Below are 20,545 nucleotides of genomic sequence, written 5' to 3' on the forward strand. Positions count from 1 at the left end.
CATTTTGGAATCAATACTATGTATTGGGCTAGGCAATGGGGGTCAAGTGACTTGCCCAGGGTCACACAGCTGGGAAGTGTCTGAGGCAAGATTTGAACCTAGGACCTCCCATCTTTAGGCCTAACTCTCAATCCACTGAGCCACCCAGATGCCCCCTAACAGATGAATTTTAGATGTGAAAAACTGAGATTTTTTCCAATCTCACCAAGCAACTCTAAGGACTTCCTTTCGGAACCGGATTAGCCCCAGAGTGAGTCTGTTGGATTAACTGCCTCTCAAAGCACCTTGGGAAAATTCTCTTTTACCCATAATCCATCTTTGAGATTCTATTCAGATTTAAAGAAAGCCAATTTATAATTCTCTCATATATCTCCCAATACTACTTAACTCTTTTTCCTAATAAACTCTTATTTAATTACCAAATATTTCTCTACAGTAGTTATTATATAAATACTATCTATTATTTATTATTATTATTATTTGTGTGTATTAAGGCAATTAATTGTTACAAATATATGAGGAAAGGAGCCATTCCCTGATAGATAAATGATTAAAGAATGTGAACAGGTAGTTCTCAAAAAAAAGGAAAAATCCAAGCTATCAACAACCCTAAAAATGTTTTAAATCACTAATCACAGTAAAAATGGAAACTAAAAGAATGTGAGGTTCCACCTTGCATCAGTCAAGTTGGCAGAGATGCCATTTAACCAATACATATTCATTAAGCACCAAGTATAGTGCCTATACTTGTTCAAGCACAAAGAATGAAACAGTCCCTGTTTGCAGGGAGCTTGTATTTGTTACTCGAACCTCAAATTCCATTTGTATAAGACTGTCCTCATTGGCGGAGATTGGTGTCAGAGCCTGACTGAGGGCTGGAGGGGGTGAGAACTTGGGAAAGAAGAGATCTTGTTCCTCTGGCTCCCAGCTTCAAGAGAAGACCCCCAGATTCCTTTCAGGTAAAGTACTCTGAAAGGAGAGCAAGTCTCTGGGAAGAAGCCACCATGTAGAACTGGGCTTCTTTGTCAATACATATTACAAAGTAACTGGATACAGCGTAGTTTGGGAGCATAATGACATTTCTTGTGTCTGCAGAAAGACTCCCACCAAGGCACTATTGGTGAAGCTATGAATTTGCCTACCGGTTGTAGGAATGAAAAAATAAAAACCTGCAACCCATGCCTACTCTTTGACCCAGCCATAACTTTACTAGGCTTATGTTCCTTAAGCCAAAGACAGAAAGAGAAAAGTTTCACATGTTCAAAAAATATCTTTAGTTGCATTTTTTGTTGTAGCAAAGAACTAAAAATAAAATGAGTGTTTATCACCAGATCCCTAATCAAGATAAGATATATGAATATAAAGGAATATTATTGCAATATAAGAAAAAGATTCAGAGAAACTTGAGAAAATTTATGTCAACTAAAACAGAATGAAGTGAACAAGAATAGGAGAGTAATTTATACAATAACTCCAGTATTGTAAAGAAGAGCATCTTCAGATCTCTGATCAATGCAGTTACCAATATGATTCCAGAGGACTGATCAGGATGAAGTATGCTTGTTCTCCCTTCTTAGGCACATGATAAACTGCAAGTGCAGGACCAGACATGACCAATGTGTAGATTTGCTTTTGTGTGACAATACTTATGTGTTTCTGGAGAGGATGTCTGTTTTTTGTAGGGAAGAGCTGTGGGTGGGGAGAGGAGTGTATGGAATACTAGAAGTAATACCAAAAGGAAAAGAAAAGTAATTTTCAATCAAACATTAAAAAATACACAAAGGAAAGCAGAAAGTTCAGAAGGAGACATTGATAGTCAGGGCAGTTTTGATGCTCCTGTGTTACATTTAGTACCTACTTTAAAAAAAGGATAATGAGTTGTATGTGATATTGTTTTCATATACAAATTAATGAAATCAGAGGAATTATAATTTGTCTCCCTTGATATGAGGATTAAAGATAGGAAATCCTTTTGAAGATAAGTGGTATGCTAGATATAATACAATTATACTTTTCATGGTCATTCTTGGTTTCTTCTTCTTTGGCTGCTCATTTTCTTTCTTCCTCTACTCACTCATTTTGGGGTTGCTTTTTATTTTTTTTGAGGAGGGAAGGAATTCATTGAATTTTCTTGGGTTACATATGCGAAATATGTTCAGAGCTGTGGGCAGAACTTTTGGGACTCAAATACCTTTTATTTATCCTGTACTGTCTAAATTTTCCTACTTCTGACACCCTCTTAGTTTTTCCCATACATACTAAATATTCCTACATTCCACTAAATCTATGATTTCATTAATGTGGGTCTTCTGTTCATTAATCCATATGATCATGATCCCTTGCCCATCCTGGGCGACTTTTGTTTATGTCCTCCCATTAATTCAGCGCAAGGAGTCCAGCCAAATTCCAACCTTCCTTGCATTTTCTTCCTACTGCATCATTATGGATCCTACACATGAATAATTTGGAAGACTTTAACAATACATTGCCATCCTATTCAATTTTCATGGCTTGTTTGGCTCTACTAGAACATCTTGTTTCATTATAGCCTGATTGAAATGAACATTGATATAAAGATTATAGAATGAAAATTCCTTGAGAGCAAGTTTTTTGGGTTTTTTGTTTTGTTTTGTTTTATCCTTATCTTCTTGGTGCATAGCAGAATTTCCTGCACATAATAGGTGATTTATAAATATTTGTTGAATTTAAATCCTGTAATGAAATCCTGAGGACCTTAGAATATTATCCTCTGGTCTGAACTACAGTTTTTAAAAACCTTCTAAATATGGGCAGCTTGGTAGCTCAGTGGATTGAGAGTCAGGCCTAGAGACGGGAGATCCTGGGTTCAAATCCGGCCTCAGACACTTCCCAGCTGTGTGACCCTGGGCAAGTCACTTGACTCCCATTGCCCACCCTTACCACTCTCCCACCCAGGAGCCAATACACAGAAGTTAAGGGTTTAAAAATGTAAAAACAAACAAAGAACAAAAAAAACCCCTTCTAAATATGATTTTCTTTTGGAATAAAAGACCTTCATCACACCATTCATTAGTATTAAAGGAGTTGGCAAAATGGAATTGAAGCTAGACTGATTTTGCTTTTTTTGACTATTATAGGCCAAACTCGACTCAAGATGGTTTAGTGGTTCAGATTTAGACATGGAATTAAATGAGAAATTGATATAAAAACAATTGCTAAAACTGATGAAAAAATCTGAGTTAATTAAAAAATATTTATTTAACTATAACATGAAAAAGATATTCATTAAGGATATCTATATATCTATATCTATCTATATCTATATCTATATCTATCTATATCTATATCTATATCTCTATATATATATGGATTTGTTTGAGTGCTACTTTTCTGCCTTTGCATTGATATACCAGTCAGAAGCATGTGTAAAATCTGGGATAAGTAGATGCTCCCAATTCTTATGCACTGGCTTTTATACTTAGGCCACAAGAAAGTCAAGTCAGTGGCCTGAGCCCTAATTCTCTGATCCAGTTAAGTTTTGAGAACAGTTTCATTCCTTTTTGGGGAAAAAACTAGCCCAGACTCTAGAGAGACCTTAGTAGATGTTACTCCTTCCACTCCTTCTGTAACTCATTTATTAAAGCAGCAAGGTGACATAGTAGATAAGAATATGGGACTTGGAATTAGGAAGACCTGAATTCAAGTCCTGCTTTAGGCATTTACTAGCTTCGTGATCCTGGGCAAGTTATTTAACCTCCTTGTGCCTTGGTTTCCTCATTTGTAAAAGGATAATAACAACACCTAGTTCCCCAAGATTGTTGGGAAGACAAACTGAAATGATATATGAAGTGCTTTACAAACTTTAAATTATTATAAAAATGACAAATATTATTGTGATTATTTCATTATCATCATAATTATTAATGGGACTATATTCAATTTAAAATGAGTTAAGTAGAAGTTTAAATTACTTATGAATTCCAGTGAATTGTGAACACGTTTACCTCTGTTTATTTGTTTGTACATACTATGCCATCTTTCATAAACAAACCTTTTCACAACCAGTATAGTAAAGCCTTTATCAGGAAGTTTTGATTCCTCTCAAACAGATTGCTTTTAAAGTCTTACAGTCATTTGTTTCTGTCTCTGAGGCATAGAATCCCAGGTTTGAGAGCAAGGCTGCAGATTGACTAGTACAAGGGTTCTTAAACTAATGGGTAGATCTCAGGGGGATACATGTACTTGGATAAGGAAAAAAAGAATCACAACCTTATTTTTGTGAGTCTAGTACTGAAATTTAATGCTTCCTTCAATTATTAAAAACATAGTTATTGATGCAGAGTGAAATAAGTAGAACTAGGAGAACATTGTACACAGCAGCTGCAATATCTCAAGACTCCCTTATCACACTCCAAGATAGAGGATACTGTAGGACTTCTGGACCAAATGGTACCCAGTCAAAGACTTAATATATGTCTCTTATTACCTAACTTAATAAGAAGGAACATTTTTGTCAGGGGAGAAAATCAAGCTCATTAAATATAAAGCCCAGTTTAGCAACTGGCCTTTTGCTGTCATGAGAAGCCAGCCAGAGAACCTGGGGGGGGGGGTAATATATTCTTATATATTATGTGTTGCCTTTCCATCCAGATCATCCTCAGAGTATTCTTCCTTTCTGAGCTACAGTGTTTTGGGGCCCCAGAGGCAGTCCAGTGGGCTTCCAGTACCAGAAGTGAATTCAGGCAGCTAGCAAATCCTTTTGATTTGGAAAAATTCCCTGTAATTTCTTTTCCTCTCTCATTTGCTGTTTTTATTCCATCTTGACTATCTCCTTTATAAATAAATTGTTGAGCTGCAATTAAACATCACAAGCCAGTTGTGAAAGAAGGGTTTTGAACTCTTTCTTTTCCCTTCCTCAAATCTCTGAGTGGCACAGGCCAGGTTCTAAATAATGATGCTGTGGGGAGGCATGGGGGGATGGCATCTAATTGCCCAGTCTACAAAGGAGCCAGGAAAAATAAATAAGTCTATTATAACCTGCAATGATTTTGCCTTGTGAATAGCAGTGAAAAGATCTGGTATGATGAGGATTGCTATTTACTAAAATAGAGAATTCTTAGGAGCCAAGATAAGATGGAAGTAGACATAGAAGAAGATAACAAAAGAGACCATTGCACTGGGGTAAAAAAGAGGATATTGTTGGGTTATCCATAGAATTCTTTCCAAAATTTAATTCTCATTATTAAGTTTTATCTTTAAAATCTTGCTATGAGTTTTGTACATTCCTTTATTCAATGATTTTTTAAAATTGATTTCCCTTTGAGATGTTAGGTACTAGGGGAAATATACAGAAATATAAATGTAGAGATAGTCCTTGGCCTCCAGGACCTTTTAATATGATATTAATAAATTTATGGTCATTTAGGTGGTGAAGTGGATAGAGTCCTGGGCATGGAGTTAAAAAGACTCATCTTTGTAAGTTCAAGTCTGACCTCAGACACTTCCTTGCTAGCTAAGTCGCTTAACCCCCTTTGCCTCAGTTTTCTCAAAAATGATCTAGAAAAAGAAATGACAAATCATTTTAGTTTCTTTGCCAAGAAAACCCCAAATAGGATTACGAAGAATCAAATGTGATTGAAATGAATTGAACAACAGTGAATATTCATTGTCTTGTCTGTCCCTCATAATTAAATTATCAATGCCCATCTTGGAGTTAATACTGTGTATTGGCTCCAAGGCAGAAGAGTGGTAAGGGCTAGGCAATGGGGGTCAAGTGACTTGCCCAGGGTCACACAGCTGGGAAGTGTCTGAGGCCGCATTTGAACCCAGGACCTTCTGTCTCTAGGCCTGGCTCTCAATCCACTGAGCTACCCAGCTGCCCTTGGCTAGATGTGTTTTGACCAAAATTAAATGGGTTCAATTAAGCTGTCCACACACAATCTCTCAGTCATAATTAAGCGTGTGTGTTTAGCTAAATAACTGTTTCTAGCTATTACATGGAGTGTAGGTAAGTCTTTTTGGAAGAAAAACTTTAACATTCTGTGTTTGGGGCATAAATCTACCAGAGACAGATTTATTGACTGAATTAATTCTAATTCTAAGTATCTCTTTTAGAATAAAAAAGGCAGTCAGAAATCCATCTTTCCTTTGAAAATTTCTAATATAGCCATCTTTGATTTTCAATTTATAGTTTTCAAAATAAAAACAAAATTGAATAATAAAATACAATATAGAGTTCAGGTGAAAGTTCAGCCAATGGTTTTGATTCATCAGACTGAACAATAATTACTTCAGTGTTGTCATTTCCTGGAGAATCATTTATCTTAAACTATTCAGTCCCTTTAAGTGGTAGAGATGGTCAGTGACCTTAATTAGATTAGGGTATTCCAACTCTGTATGGTTACTACTCTAATCCATTTTTCAGGAACTAAAGAGTTCCTTCATAAACTTTGATGAGTTTCCTTTTAGAAAGTGGTCAGTTCTTTCCTGGGAATGAAAAAAAAAAAGATTTCATTGCATTATATTATTTCAGGATTGACAGGTAAAGAAAGTAAAAGGTTGTTTCACTCAGGATGATGTACGTCAGAAATATATAGCCTAAAGAGGTAGTGGAGAGGGGGCAGCTGGGTAGCTAGGTGGATTGAGAGTCAGGCCTAGAAAAGGGAGGTCCTAGGTTCAAATCCGGCCTCGGACACTTCCCAGCTGTGTGACCCTGGGCAAGTCACTTGACCCCCATTGCCCACCCTTACCACTCTTCTACCTAGGAGCCAATACACAAAAGTTAAGGGTTAAAAAAAAATAGGTAATGGAGAAGAATTCCAAATACCCCTCCCCCCTTTTCCCTTCTTTTGTCCAGTATATAATTAATCAGAAACATAATATTTTGCAATTAAATCTAGGATTTTATTTTTTATCTGCTCTTATTTTTTCAGGCTGCGCAAAACTAGTAGTAAAATATATCATTCTAGTTGATCCAAAAATAGGGAGTTCTTTTTTTCTATCCCTTTTCTTTCTATTCTTAAAAATGGCAAAATAGAGCCTACAACAGATTATATTTTTGTTTGTCTTATGTGATTCTCTTTGTGATCCTTGAGACAGTAGGATTTTGAAAGAATACTTGTCTCTTCTTTCCCTTTTAGAATGTCAGTTCTTTATCAATATTTAGCCCCATCCAATTGCTTAAATTAATATTTACCTTTGTAGATATCTCTTGGCTCCTGTATTTGCATTTCTAAGTTTTTATCAAGCTCTGGTTTTTTTTTTTTTTTAAATCAGAAATGCTTGAAAGTCCTTGATTTCATTAAAACTCTATTTCCTTCCCTGTAGGATTATGCTCAGTTTAGAAGGGTGTAGTTTTTTTCATTTTGTTATAGTGGTGGGATTGGTGGTTGTAAAACTTTTTCTTTTGCCTTTTGGATGATCATATTCGAAGACTTCCCTTTTGTTATACTTGTAGTCTTATGTGATCCTGACTATAATTTCTTGGTATTTAAACTCTTTCATTCTATCTGCTTGCAGTACATTTTTCTTTTACTTAAAAGCTCCAGATTTTGCCTGTGATTTTCCTGAGCACTTTCAGCTTGGAGTGCTTTCTGTCTAATGATTCTCGAATTCTTTCTCCTCAACTTGTTTTCCAGATCACTTGTTCTTGGTTTACATTTTTCTCCTATCTCCCGGCCCTCCCCCCATTATTTCTAGGTTTCCTATATTTTTCCCTTTTTTCTATTTTTCCATATTTCCTTTGACTTATGAAGTTATTGAGTTCTGACTACTTTCTTTATTTCAGGTAGTATGTTACTTGGGTATAATTTTATATTTTCTTTTCCAAAATTTATTCTCTTTCTCTTTTTTTTTTAATCTCCTATTTTATTTCGTCTACACAGTCTTAGAGTCTTTATGACCATGTCATTTTTTTCTCTTAGTCTTTGCATGTTCCTGCATGTACTTTCTTCTGGGTTTGCCTCTTGGATTTGCCTCTCATGAACTTATAGTATTTCTTTATCATGTTTAGAGTTTTCTTCTGTTTATACATATTTCCAGCATCAATATTTGAATTAAAATTTTGTTCTAGGGCCACTTTTGTCCCTTTGGCCCTCTTGGATAGGTTGGTAACCTTGTTTTGTTCTTGTCCCCTCTATGGAATGGATGCTGCTTCTTTGGCGATTCTTTTTCACTCCCTCACTTCCTTCATCCTGCTCAGGTTCTTGCTATGGATGCTGGCCTCAGCCCATCTCTGCTTCTTGCTCTTTCTTTGCTTAGAATCAGTTCTGACTGTTGGCTTCCAAGAACTTAGTCTTTGTCTAATTTTAGTCATTAGTCATAGGTCTCCTACAAAGTATTCTGAGGAGGGCAAAGATAGGTCCTGTGTCCCCAGCTCCCTGGGGGGGTCCATGCTCACCCCCCCATTTTATAGGTCAGAGTTAGGTTCTGGTTCTGTTAGGCGTTCCTTATTCATGTGAGCTCTTTCTTGCTTCCCTGATGTAACCCCTGTCCTTGTCCCTCTTAGCTTCTGGCTGTCTTTTTGTGGAGCCCTGGATAGAAGGACCTTCCTTTTGTTTCTCACCAGTTTCTTTATCATTTCTCCATCTAGATTTCTTTTCATATATTTTTTGGGATGTGTGTGTGTGAAAGCTGGGCTTGTCTATAACCTTTCAAGTCATCAGAAGTCCTGGGGAAATGTTTGCATCATCTCTTTCTATTTTGTGTTAGCCATTGTCTACCTTGATAATAATCATGGCCTTAGGGACAGAGAGCAGCTCATGACCTGATGAGGTTAGCCTTTACTTTCATTTGCCATTTGATGTGCCCAGGAAGAGAGTGTATGTCAATGGTATTCGAAGCCCAGCTCCACTTAGTTAATCTTTGCAGTGACCCATATGATATTAAATACCACCCTCAAGCATGTTATCCCTTTGTATTTTACTTCTTTTTTTTTTGTCTTAGTTTCACTCCTTTATAAAGATAGAACAATCTTTAAGAATAAAGGCAGCAAAACCAACTAGAAATATATTAATTGCTTTGTTTGACATGTTTCCTACTAAAAATCTCATGTGCCCAAAGAAGGCCTGAGGTCCCTAGAAGGGGACATTCCCCTCTTCTTCTCTACTCTGGGGTTGATGATCTCATTCCTTTGTTAATACTGAAATCTCCTGAGTGCCCCAAAGCTCCTTATCCTGTCCTGGGACTTTTTTGTTTCCTGTTCTCTTATTTGACTCTTGTTGCCAGGTGATGGGGATGGTGCCTCCAAAAACCAATGCATTAATTAATATTATAATGTTATATCATATATATGATTGAAATAATGATATTAGTTAATATCATTGCCAGTAATTCTCTGCCAGTCAAATCAATTGCCAATCTATCTCCTCATTACACTCAGTCTGTGTTTGTTTTCAATACTGTGCATGGGAAAGAGCTTAGTCATCTGTCTGGTCAAAAAGGCTCAAAATTCACAGGTTAAAGTTTCATCTCCTTGCCCAGTCTTTTATCTTCTGTCTGCTTCAGTTTCCTAATTCATATTCATTTATTTCTAAATGAGGATAATAATAATAGGAATGCTATTTTGAGGATAAAACGAGATATTTATAAAGTGCTTTACAAACATTAAAAATGTCACATAAATGCCACTATAATTATATCAGAGTCATCAGTTAGACTCCCTTTTGTTGTTGTTCAATCATCTAAGAGGGCCAAAGGAGATAGAACCTGGCCCTAGAACAAAGTCCTAATCCAAATATTGATGCTGGAAATATGTGTAAACAGAAGAAAACACAACATGAGGAAGAAAGTTAAGTCATTTTCAGTCATGTCCAACTCTTCTTGACCCCATTTGGGGTTTCCTTGGCAAAGATACTGATGTGGTTTGCCATTTACTTCTTCAGCTCATTTTACAGATAAGGAAAGTGAGGCCAACTTGCCTAGGTCACAGCTAGGAAGTGTCTGAGGGCAAATTTGTACTTGGAAAAATGAATCTTCCTGACTCCAGGCCCTGCCCCTTTATCCATGATACCACATAGCTGCCTAGATCTAGTGAGGTACTAGCTGTATTGATAAGGGGATTATTTCCCTGGTCCTCTTTAAGACCCCCTCTTTCTTTCTTTGCTCTAGAGCATGTGAAACATACTCCTTTCTGCCTGTATCTAATTAAACTAGGATGAAACTTTACCCTGCTGCTTTGCTGGCAAATTCAATAATGATGAATTAAGTAGAATATTTGCAGTGCTAATGTGAACAGGGTTTAAAATAATGTACACAGCTCACTTAATTACATTCCATGTGATTTTCTTCCCCCTTCAAAAAATGTTCTTCCAACATTCAGTCAAATTGCACCAATTTTTCCTTCCTGAAATAGCCCCTGATTTCCTCCCCCTCTTCTTACTGCTGTAATTGACTATTTGTGCTTCTCTGGTTCCATGCTTGGAATATATTTATCCACTTTTTAAAAAATGTTGTTGTTTAGTTTGTCCATCTGCAGCAGACATAGCATTTCCATCACCCTTCCTCCTCTAGCATTCTGCATTACTCTTTCTGCAAAGTCAGAGGATGCTAACCAGAGGGATACTTCTGTACCTTCTGTACCCTGAGACTTCTGCACTAGCTCGTTTTTCCTCCTTACAACTTCCCCTGGTAATTTCTCCTCTTCCTCCTTTTTTTTTTTTTTTTTTTTTAACCCTTACCTTTGGTCTTAGTTTCAATTCTAAGACAGAAGAATGGTAAGGGCTAGCTCATTGGGGTTAGACTTGCCCAGGGTCACATAGCTAGGAGGTGTCTGAGACCAAATTTGAACCCAGGGCCTCCTGACTCCGGGCTTGGTGCTCTATGGACTGTGATGCCTCTCTGCCCCTCCGGGCTAACTTCTTTAGGAATAAGTTGGATAGTGAAGGGAGATAGACAATTAAAAATCTTGTGACTCCAAGGCCAGGCCATTCTTTTCATGTGTAAATCAAGGGAGGAGGCTGGTCAAATTAAGTTAAGCAACATTTACTAAGTGTTTGCTATGTGCCAGGCATTATGCTATGTGCCCAGGATACAAATTCAAACAAAAAGATAGGTGGTCCCTATGCTCTAGGAGCTTCTATTCTAATGAAGGAAGATAATACATAAAAGGAACTAAAAAGTTGATTGAGGATAGGTGCACAGGTGGGGAATATGTTGGTGAAGACTGAAGAATATTAGTCTAGACCTTTCCTCAAAATGAAGAAATTATAAAATAGGATGACAGGGTGTAGAATTACAAAATGACTCTTTTCTTTCTCAGTTGGTCATTTTTGGGCCAACTTTATAGATTTATTTTTAAACCCTTAATAAAAAGTGATACCATAAACAAATTTGGGGAGCACAAAATAGTTCACCTGTCAGACCTGTGGATAAGGGAAAAATTTTAAGTGTAAATAAGACATAGAGGACATTATGAAATGTAATTATGAAATGTAAAATAGATAACTACATTAAAATAAAAAGTTTCTGCACAAACAAAAGCAATGCAACCAAGACTAAAAGGCAAAAAATGAGTAAGAAAAAATCTTTATAGCAAGTCTCTCTGACAAAGGTTTAATTTCTCAAATATATAAAGAATTGAGTTAAATTTATAAGAATACAAAGCATTTCCCAATTGACAGTCAAAGAATATGAACAAGCAATTCTCAGATAAAGAAATCAGATCTGTCTTTGGTCACATAAGAAATGCTCTGGATTACAATTAATTAGAGAAATGCAAATTAAAACAACTCTGAGGTACTACCTCACACCAGTGAGACTTGTCTAATATGATCAAAAAGGAAAATAACAAATGTTAGAAGGAATGTGGAAAAAATAGGAAACAAATACACTGCTGGTAGAACTGTGAACTGATATAGCTATTCTGGAGGGGCAATCTGGAACCATATACAAAGGATCATAAAATTGTGTATCTTTTGCCCCAGCAAGACCACTACTAAGTCTGTATCTCAAAGAGATTAAAGATAGTGGGAAGGAACCTACCTAAACAAAAATATTTCTAGAAGCTCTTTTTGTGGTGGCAAAGAACTGAAAATTGAAGGGATGTCCCATCAGTTGGGGAAAGTGGCTGAGCAAGTAGTGTTATATGCTTGTAATGGAATACTATTGTGCCATAAGCAATGACAAACAACATGATCACCAAAAAAACCCCACAAAAAACAACCCTGGAAAGACTTATATGAAGTGATGCAAAAGCAAATTGAGCAAAATAAAGAGAAAGTTGTATATAGACAATAATATATGATGATCAAATGTGTAGGAATTAGTTATTATCAACAAGGCAAGGATCCAGGACAACTCCAAGAGATTCATGACAAATAAAGGATGTGCACTGCCATAAAAGGAACAGATGGAAACCAAATGCAAATTGAAAAATGCCATTCTTCACTTCATTTCCTCTGTGAAATTTTCTCTAGTTGAAAACAATAAGCATCATCTTTCACAACATGGCAAATGTAGAAATATGTATTCTATAATAATATATATGCAATCTATATCATATTACATTCCTTTTTGGGGAAGGAATGGGGTAGGAGAGAGAGAGAACATGGATTGCAAAATATTAAAAAACATATTGAAAAATTGTATTAACATATAATCTGGAAAATATAAAAATTATTATTAAAAATGTAAAAACCCTTACCTTGAATCTTAGAATCTATGCTAAATATTGGTTCCAAGGCAGAAAATTGGTAAGGGCTTAGGCAATGGGGGTTAATTGATTTGCCTAGAGTCATGCAACTAGGATGTGAACCCAGGTCCTCCTAACTCCAGGCTACCTTTATTAAGTAGGTTTTTTAATGAAGGGCTCCGCTGACATCTTCCAGCTCATCATGGTATATAAAGGTGACTCTGGATTCTATGCCAGTAGAACCTAAGCTGTAACTGGTCCTCCTAAACAGGTAGTGTGGTAGGTAGAACACTGGGTATGGAGTTAGGAAGACCCAAGTTAAAATATGACTTTAGACATTTAGCTTTGTGATCTAAGGCAAGTCATTTAACCTCTGCTTCAATTTTTTAAGTTATAAAACGAGGACAATAATAGCAACTACCTCCTAGGATTGTTGCAGAGATAAAAGAGCTTAGCACAGTGCCTGGCACATAGTAGTTAATACATACTTATTTCCCTTTCCCCCTTACTAAGTATGAAAGGCTTCATTGGTGAATTTTATCTGTTATTTCAGGATAGAACATTCTATATACAGAGATGGAATTATAAATCTTTTGTAGCAGCATTAAAGTATGAATATTAGTAAAGAAAATCTAAGTATCTCTGAAAGTTTTAAATGAGGCAGAAAACATTTTTTATTAGGTTGCTCTTCCTTCATATGAAACCCAAGCAATAAAGTAAGAAGCATAACCCCAAGTGATCCACCATTACCAGAAACTTGCAAGAAAATAGTTGTTTGGTAGTTGTTATGAAACAAAATGAGCATAGTAGTATAATGTTTGATAAAACTAAAGACCTCACCTATGGGGGTAAAAATTCACTATTTAATAAAATCTACTGGAAAAACTAGGAAGTGGTTTGGTAGAAATTAGGATTAGACCAATATGTCACATCATATTCTATAAGAAATATTGAATGGAAACTATTAGAAACGAATTAGAAACTAAACTATAGGAGCAGAGAAGGCAAATGCCTTTCAAAGTAAAGATAGGAGAGGGGTTCTTAACCAAATAAGGTATAGTGAGGATCACAAGTGATAAAATGGACAATTTTGATTGTCTAAAATTGAGAAGCTCCCACACAAATAACTTCAGTATAGAGAAAATTAAAAGGGAAATCATTAATTGGGGAAAATATTTTCAACAGAGTTCTCTGAAAGATATCTCATTTTCAAGATATATTAAGAACTGATTCAAATATATAAGTACAAAAGCTATTCTATAATAGATAAATAGTCAAAAGTTATGACCTGGAGACTCTCAGATGATGAAATCCAAGCTATCCAAGCTAAGCCTTATTCCAAATCACTACTAATAGAAATGCAAATTAAAATAACTGAAATTCTATAGCATGGCAAAGTTAACTAACAAATGAGAAAATGATAGTGGTATGAGGACCTATGGGAGAATAGGCAAACTAATATGCCTTTTTTTCAAAACTGTGTATTGATTTCAGGGCAGAAGAGTGGTAAGGACTAGGCAATGAGGGTTAAGTGAGTTGCCCAGGGTCACAGAGCTAGGAAACTAATACACTCTTGGTGGAGCTCTGAACTAGTTACCATTGTGGAAAGCACTTTGGAATTCTGCTCCCAAAGTCATTAAGATCTGAATACATTTTAACCAGTGCTACAGCTGCTACATATGAACTCTCAAAAGATCCTAGAAAATATAAAATGGCTCATATGTATAAAAAGATTTATAGAAGCTCCTTTTGCTGAAGAAAAGAACTGGAAACAAATACCCATCTATTGAGTAAATGGCTGAATAGATTATTATTTATAAATTAGAATATTATTGCACCATAAGATAAGATGAAAGAGTTAAAGGGTTGGGATTCAGAGAAACCTGGGAAGACTTGAATGAGTGATTCAGAGCTAAATGAGTAGAACAAGGGTGCCAGTTTATACAATAATAGCTACATTGAAAAGGCAATTTTGAAAGACTCATCTAAGCCATGATCAACCATTACTCCAGAGGTATAATGAAGCATGTGTCTCATTTCCTCATAATGTGTAAAAAAGACATATATTTTCAGAAATAGTGTGTAGATTCACTTTGCTGGACTGTGCATATTTATTAATAGGACTTTTTTTTATTGAGATAAGTCTTGGGCGGCAGGGAGAAGGGAGTTGGCAATAGTAATAAATAGTATAATAGTAATAATAGTATAATATAATGGCAATAGTAATAAATAGTAACAAAAATAAGAAGAGGTCTATAAGCTTTTTTTTTCAGATTTAAATATTTTATTTTTTTAGAAAAATTTTCCCTGGTTACATGATTCTTGCTTTTACTTTCCCCTTCACCTCCCCCCCACCATCTAACGCACATTTCCACTGGTTATAACATGTGTGTTTAAACAAGACTTATTTACATATTATTGTATGTATTGGTGTGGTCGTTTCGAGTCTACATCCCCAATCATGTCCGCCTCAACCCATGTGTTCAAGCGGTTGTTTTTCTTCTGTGTTTCCACTCCTGTAGTTCTTCCTCTGAATGTGGGTAGCATTTCTATGAGCTTTTTTAAAAAAATTCACAGAAAAAAGAAAGAAGTTCAAGAGGAAGAATAGACAACCCCGAGAGTTTCAAAGTAACATGTTGAATGTTTTTAAAATCTTTTTTTTTTTTTTAAAGCAAGCTCTATGGAATATAGATTCACAATTTCATATAAAAAGCCCCCTTTTCATTTTTTAGTTTGAATGTGGAAATATTCCTTTTCCTTTGGTGTTTAAATTTTCAGTTAAAAATTTTTTTTTAAATAAACCAGAAAATAGTTGTGTCTAGAGAGCAGATAGGAGAAAACAGAGATCTTCCTTTTGTGATAAGGACCTGTGGTTTTGAACTGGGGAGCTCCAGAGTTGATTTTCCTGTCAATTATGAACTGAATTCCTTGCTACTCAATTATCAATGCTAAGTGGCTCTTTTCCAGTGGACTGTTCTCTCTCTCTTTCCACTCTTTCTTTACCTATATGCTATGCAGGGGTGTAACTTGTTGATTCTGGGTCTTTGGGGACATGTCAGAATTATATTGTTCTTCATTCTTATGACTCTGAAAGTCCAAGTCTTTTGAAGAGGTTACCTTCAGTTCTGTCCTTCCCCAGAGTTCTCCTCTATTGTGCTTGGCCGCCCCTTTCCTTCTAAGAGTCTTAACAAGGATGTTATACCTTTGCCTATATGAGGCAATGGGGCAGGCTTTTCACAGCCAGGAAAGGGAGGATGTCTTTGGGAATTGAGGAGGATAACAAGATTAAATTATAGTGATGGGTAACGTAGACTCATAGGGTAGCTGGTTGGCACAGTGAATAGAGTGCCTACCTTGAAGTCAGGAAGGTTTATTTTCCTGAATTGAAATCTGGCCTTGGACACTTAATAACTCTGTGACCCCAGGCAAGGCACTTAACCCTGGTTGTCTCAATTCCTCATCTACAAAATGAGCTGGAAAAGGAAATGGCAAACCACTTCAGTACCTTTGCCAAGAAAACCCTAAATGGGGCCATGAAGAATCAGACAGGACTAAAGCAACTGAATAACAAGAAAACATAGGATAAAGAAACTTTTTAATGGTCCTCTAAATCTATAGAGGTATTATATCTGAAGCCAGTTAATTTTTAGCCAAAACTTTTCAAGAAATTGCGGGAGAAAGGAAGGGAAGGAAAGACTTTTTTTTTTTTTTTTTTTTTTTCACCATCTAAGAGTGACTCCTTGATCCCTTTGGCTGTGAAGTTGATTGAAGGCTAAAGACAGATACACGATCATTTTTGAGGTCTATAAAAGTTGCTTTAGATAGCTGATTATAAACAAATCAAACCCCTCTTACACCTTTTTTCAGCATAAAATCCAGACGTAGCCAAATATGAAATCACTTTCTGCCTCATGCAACCCACATCCCTAGGAAACATTTGCCAGTACCTTGTAGGTGGGTAAGCATCCATGGAATGAAGTGTAGATCCCTTGGTTTCACTAACAAGCAGTGTGAATCAGTGTTCCTACAGAGATTTAATGATGAAAAGGATGGCAGCCAAAACTTCATCGATGTGTATAAGGTAATGACTCTTGTCCTAAGAGTTTTTAATTCTGGTTAGTCTGAATCCTGTAGTTTCTGTTCTGTGTCTGACATAGGAGGAATAGACTGCCCCTTGAGAAGGGCTTTGGTTATTTCTCTCTGTACTTTTTAAAAATCTAATGCTATCAGCAGCAAGTAGTTTTTAGCGGGCTATATGCTACAAACATGTTAGGTCCTATCCCTGTGAAGTCCCAGCCTTTAAGCAAGGCAGTATTATTCTCTACTCAGACACCAGATGCAGACTGCTGGTTTAAGTCAAAGCTTTTTTCTTCCTTAGACCTTTACCCTCAAAGCTAGTTTTCGTACTTAGAATTACTAATCTGGGGAGCAGCAGTAAGCTTGATGATGGTGGTCTGGGTCATGTAAGCACCTGCAGAGAGCTGCCCCTTGGTCAGCTAGCTCAGGGAAGGAAGAACTGCTGCTAGAATTCAAAGGCCTTTCCCTAACAGATGCAATCACTATGTAGGGTTATTGCCGAGGATGTGTCTCTTCTCAGCCCCTGAATGCATCATCTAGTTATCATCCCTGGAGCATTTTTAAAGGCTGAGTATTTGTGGATTTACGGTTGTACTGGGGGAGTTGAAGGGAGGATGGGAAGGAAACCAAGTGAGCCTTAACTTCCTGGCGTTTTATGCAACAATGTTGGCTGGATTTCAATTAAGTAAATAGGCCTCTCTCTACTCCCCAAACTATCCCTGGAGTTGTCATAGTAGCTACCATGCTGACAGCCTTCTCTTGCTCTGAGACACCAGCACTCACATTACTTGTCACACATCTGGACATTCTCAGATGTTTGAAGCTTGGAGAATATGAGAAAAATAAAGTGGGAAAGTGAAGCATACCACTTGGTTTAAAATGGTGGCAAGTGATGAGTTCAGACAATCTTACGTTTTTGAACTTATGTTGTTGAAATATTTGCTTCTCAAATATTGCATTTTTTTCACAAATTGAATGTTTAGGGGCATCCCTGTGTCAAGCCAGGCTATTGATGCCAGCAGCATGTGCTTACATTGTGTCTCTGTGTCACATTTTGGTATTTCTTGCAATATTTCAAACTTTTTTATTAATATTATATCTGTTCCGATGTGATCTTTGATGTTACTATTGTAGTTGTTTTGGGGTGCCATGAACCCCACCCATGTAAGGTATCAAACTTAACTGATGGGTCAGCTATTCCCCATCTTTCCCTTTCCTACTGCTTCCCTATTCCCTGAGACACAATGATTTTGATATTAGGCCAACTGATAACCTTACGATGGCTTCTGAGTGTTCAAGTGAAAGAAAGAGTCAATGTGGCAAACTTCATTATTGTTGTATTTTAAGAAATTGCCGCAGCTACCCCAACCTATCACAAGTAGCACTTTAATCAGTCAGCAGCCATGAACATTGATTAGTATTTTTTGGGTTACATATATATGTGTGTTTGGATTTACACATATACACACATTATTTTTCTTTAGACATAATGCCATTGAACACTTGATAGGCTTCAGTATAGTGCAAACATAACTTATAGGCACTGGGAAACCCAAAAATTCATATGACTTACTTTGTTACAAAATCACATTATTGTAGTAGTCTAGAACCGAACCTGCACCATCTCTGAGGTCTGCCTGTATAGCATTGTCCAGTGGCAGATGGCTGGATTAGATAATTCCCTCTAGTGAGCCATCTTGGCAAACCAAACCCTTCCTGTGAGGCACTTCATAGCATTTATATTTTGGATGATTAACTCATAAATCTAGAGATGGAAGGAACCTTAGGGATCATCTAGGCCAAACTTTCTCAAAACAGTCAAGGAAACTGAGCTGGGAGTGGGGTTAAATAATCTGCCAAAAGTCTCAGCGGCTTGATTTGAACCCAGATCCTCTGACCCCAAAGCCATTATGGAGCAAGACTGCTTCCTCATCTACTTGTAAGATGATGGCATGTGATACTCATTGGTTTCACCTATAAGTCCTGCTTTCATCCACCGGATCAGAGATTCTTAAGCTGGTGTCCTGGGACAGGTTTTTAAAAAAGAATTTGAGATCTGTACTTTAGAACAGTTGGTTTCCTTTGTAATCCCATGCATTTTATTTTATGTATTTCCAAATATTCTCAGAAAGAGTCTGTTGGTTTTACCAAACTGCCTAAGGGGTTACACAAAAAAAGGTTAATATGTCTATGTATATTGTATATGCCCAGTGTAGCCCTATAAATAGTTGACTTTTAAATATCTGTTGGTAACTAACCTATCAGCCCCATGAATTAATTTAGAAGATAGAAATTGTAATATGAACATAATCCCGGCAAAAGAAACTGGCGTCTTTGGGCTGTACTTGTCAGGGGGATGTGTTATGTTATCTTAGTCTAGAAAGGTTTCATGGGGAGCTTTCCACTGAATCCCAGAGACAGAATCTCAGAGTGGGCCTCAGAGGTTGTCTAGTTCAAACAGAACCTAAACAAGAATCTCCTTTGAAAACATCTTAATTTCTGAGCCTTTGTAGGATGTCCTTATTTTATTTTTTTCCCATGAAGAAAGATCAGGAATATTACCAGAATAAACACTTTTCACTTTATGCCATCATTTGGCAGGGTTCCATCCCAAATACTGGGAAGACTTCCCCTTTAGTTGAACTTCCCTGATTAATTTATTTGATGTTTTTACTCAATTCTCTAATTCCCTTTTATTCTTGCTCTCTCAGAACCCGTGTCCATTCCACATTAGACCCTAATAGCTCATGGGCTTTCCTGTAGTTCTCCTGCTTCAGAAAGCAGAAGGCTCAGAATTTCAGCTCCCTCCTCCCTGGGATCCCCACAGTCCCCTCTGGGTGAACTGACAGCCTTGGCACAGACTGTCAGTGTCACCCTTGACCTGACTGAAGAAAGTGACCGAGGCTGTTTGGGGGAGCTGTGCCTGTAAATAAATCCTTTCCTTCCTGAGAATCAGCTGTTCATCCGGTTCAGAAAAAAAAAAAGAAAGGCTGTTTTCTCACACTACAGGCTGCATTCTGATAGCCTGATTAATCTCTCCCTTTCATAAAGCAATTTTCTTTCTACCAATTTCTCCTCTTTCCTTGATTTACTGTTGGCCCCAGGAGCCCTAAGAATGTGCTTCCCTGTCAGTAGCAGGTGGGCGTCCTGGCTGCCTTGGCTCTGGGGCCACCTCACTCAGAAGCCTGGGCTCTTCTTAGAAGAGCCAGCTCTTTACTTTTAGCTGTGGATTATCCACTTTGTGGATTAGCTGCCAGAACTGTTCCTACTCAGCTCTGTTAATTATTACCTCCTGGGGTATGGACTTCTTTTAATCTTAGCTTAAGCATAGGCCATCTCTAAATAGAAAGGGAAGTCCACAATTAAAAAACAAACTCATTCTTTACTCCAAAAGCCAAACTGGAATTTAAAAAAAATTACGCATCTTTAGTTGGATTCTGGCACAGGCCACTTAGGTTTGACAGAACCCAAAAATGCAGACCCAGGACAATTTTGAGGAATTGTAAGATTAAAAATTAATATCCAAATACTCCAAGTATTATATTTTGTAAATTTTACTAATAATAATTTGAAGCAAAAGGAAAGTAGTAGTCTCAGTAAAAGAAAGAATTTTCCCAGATCGCACATGTGGGAGAAGAGGGCGCAGAGCCTCCAGAGAAGAGCGAGAGGGGGGGTTACACATAAAACTTTATCTAGACAATGAAAGCATGCAACTTGGAGATGAAAAGGAAAGGGATGCTGGGTAATGTAGTTCAGAGGTAAAATTTCTAAAATCTAAAGATTTTTTTTTACATTTATTAATATTCATTTTTAACATGGTTACATGATTCATGCTCCTCCTTTCCCCTTCGACCCCCTCCC

General features: G+C 36.9%; 1 protein-coding gene across 2 annotated transcripts in view; it reads left to right on the forward strand.

The window, feature by feature from the left end:
* Positions 1-20,545, forward strand: part of SLC39A11 (solute carrier family 39 member 11) — a 538,533-nt gene that overhangs the window by 247,293 nt on the left and 270,695 nt on the right. The window lies entirely within an intron of this gene.

The sequence above is a fragment of the Gracilinanus agilis genome, chromosome 4 (genome assembly GCF_016433145.1).
Source record: "Gracilinanus agilis isolate LMUSP501 chromosome 4, AgileGrace, whole genome shotgun sequence".
NCBI lineage: Eukaryota > Metazoa > Chordata > Mammalia > Didelphimorphia > Didelphidae > Gracilinanus > Gracilinanus agilis.